The sequence below is a fragment of the Engraulis encrasicolus genome, chromosome 7, assembly GCF_034702125.1.
Source record: "Engraulis encrasicolus isolate BLACKSEA-1 chromosome 7, IST_EnEncr_1.0, whole genome shotgun sequence".
NCBI classification, from domain to species: domain Eukaryota; kingdom Metazoa; phylum Chordata; class Actinopteri; order Clupeiformes; family Engraulidae; genus Engraulis; species Engraulis encrasicolus.
The window spans coordinates 2,791,545-2,794,044 of NC_085863.1; the positions used below are offsets into that span (position 1 = coordinate 2,791,545).

The 2,500-nt window shown below is 52.2% G+C and overlaps 1 protein-coding gene across 1 annotated transcript in view; it reads left to right on the forward strand.

Moving 5' to 3' along the window:
- Nucleotides 1–1,109: 1,109 nt before the first annotated feature.
- Nucleotides 1,110–2,500, forward strand: part of arhgap31 (Rho GTPase activating protein 31) — a 51,582-nt gene continuing 50,191 nt past the window's right edge. Inside the window, exon 1 of the mRNA XM_063204174.1 lies at nt 1,110–2,500. This exon is cut by the window's right edge and continues 934 nt beyond it. The gene's annotated coding sequence lies outside the window, so the exon portion shown is untranslated.

A 2,500-nucleotide genomic window follows, 5' to 3' on the forward strand; every position in this document is an offset into this window, starting at 1 on the left:
TGTTGTGTTGTGTTGTGTTGTGTTGTGTTGTGTTGTGTTGTGTTGTGTTGTGGGAGCATTAGCAGCAGTTTAGGGTGTTGTGTTGTGTTGTGTTGTGTTGTGTTGTGTTGTGTTGTGTTGTGTTGTGTTGTGTTGTGTTGTGTTGTGTTGTGTTGTGGGAGCATTAGCAGCAGTTTAGGGTGTTGTGTTGTGGGAATGTTGTGGGAGCATTAGCAGCAGTTTAGGGTGTTGTGTTGTGTTGTGTTGTGGGAGCATTAGCAGCAGTTTAGGGTGTTGTGTTGTGTTGTGGGAATGTTGTGGGAGCGCTAGCAGGACGTTTGGGGTGCAGGCGTTCCCCTTTGACCCTCACGGGGGCTATCTGGTGTGTGTGTGTGTGTGTGTGTGTGTGTGTGTGTGTGTGTGTGTGTGTGTGTGTGTGTGTGTGTGTGTGTGTGTGTGTGTGTGTGTGTGTGTGTGTGTGTGTGGGGGGGTGTTCTTGCCTGAGCGTATGTTGTTTGTAACGGCTTGGCATTGCCAGTGGAGGAATTCAGAGGCGAAAAGAGGGAGAGAGAGAGAGAGAGAGAGAGAGAGAGAGAGAGAGAGAGAGAGTGTTTTTCTGTGGAACGGCTGTAAAGGAAGCGCTTGTTCTAGAGCTGACCCCCCACCCCCGTTGTCCGGCTCTGACCCCCCCAGCCCCCACCCCCAGTACTGCTCTCAGCTTCCTGTGGTGGAGGGAGGGAAAGAGGGAAAGAGGGAAAGAGACAGGAGAAGAGAAGACAAGACAAGACAGTCCAGCAGCTTCACGTCTTCTCTCACACAAGACTGACACTCCGCTCTATTTCTCTCTCTACCTCTCACTCCCTCTACCTCTCTCAATCCCTCTCTCAATCCTTCCCTCTCTCTCCGCTGAGGCGCTGTGGTGGTCTCTCTCTCTCTCTCTCTCTCTCTCTCTCTCTCTCTCTCTCTCTCTCTCTCTCTCTCTCTCTCTCTCTCTCTCTCCCTCTCCCTCCCCCCCCTCTCTCTCTCTGGGGCGGGCGTCTGCTTGGGCTGGGCGTTAGATTCCGAGCGTTGGGTCGCTGCTCGAGCTTCCTCTCCGCCTGCCTCATTTCCTGTCTGCACTGGAGCTGTGGAGGAGACACACACACCGGGAAACACACACATACAGGGAAACACACACATACAGGGAAACACACACACACACACACACACACACACACACACACAGGGAAACAGAACAGGGAAACACACACACACACACACACACACACACACACAGTGTGGAGGAGACACGGAGGGAAACACACAGACGGCAGCCAGCGACCAGCGACCAGCTAACGGGGCAACGGGACGCGCACAGCAGCTCTCATATTTACACAAACCAGCAGACGGGGACTAGACCAGGAGAGGGGAGCCGCGTTTAAACCATCTGGACTAAACTAGACCAGGAGAGGGGAGCCGCGTTTAAACCATCTGGACTAAACTATCATACCAGTCTGAGACCTACACCGGAGGAGTGGACTAACTAACACCAAGGAGACGGCACCAGAAGTTTCAGGCAGCAGGACTAGAGGCTACTGGCAGGACAGGACTAGATCCATATGCCTCCCACTGGCCGACTTCAGATGGGGATTCCTCAGCAGTTCTCCTAGTAGTTCTCCTAGTAGGCTCTTTAGTAGCTCTGCTGTTTCCACATGCTCAACTCTACTGCACCAGTCGAGTCCCTAGCCAGCCAGCCAGCCAGCCAGCCAGCACTGAACTCTCAACTCCCCCATGACGGAGGGAGGGAGGGAGAGAGGGAATCCACGTCTTCCTCAGAAGCCTCGGTAGCCGTCTACAGGATTTCAGTCGCCTCGGTAGTCGTCTAAAGGGAGCTCTGCTTGAATTTCAGTTCCCTTGCCATCGAAAAGGAGTCCTGCTCCTCTCCTCATCTCAGCTCATCTTGAGTGTTTGTGTTTCTCCTCCCACGTCTGTGAGTGAGTGTGCTGTTTACTTTTTGGGATTTTTCTGGTTTTTTTTTTCCTGTTCTTTCGATGTGAAACTGGAATATTTTCTCTGCTGTGGTTTTGGGAAGTTGGGAGTGGAGGACAGGAAGACAGGCAGGCAGGCAACACGTCACCCTGAGAGCCCAACCGCCCGCTGGAAAGGCATTATATTGTTCTCAAGCTCGGGGTGTGTGAGAGTGTGTGTGTGAGGCTGTGTGTGTGTCTGACAGTGTGTGTGAGCCAGTTTGTGTGTGTGTGTCTGACAGTATGTGTGTGTGTGTCCAGCTGTATTTTACACGTGGAAAGGGTGTAAACCATTTGTTGTGATCCTATTGTGTGTGTTTGTGCGTGTGCGTGCGTGTGTGTATGTGTGTGTGTGTGTGTTGTCTGACCACATAACCACTGTATACTCACACAGTGACTAATGTGAATTGGTCGAAAGTATTCCTAGTGCTGTTGTCACCGCTGATTCACGACCAGGAGTTGAAGCTGCAGAGAGACCAGAGCAGAGAGACCAGAGTGAGGTTACTGGACTAGAG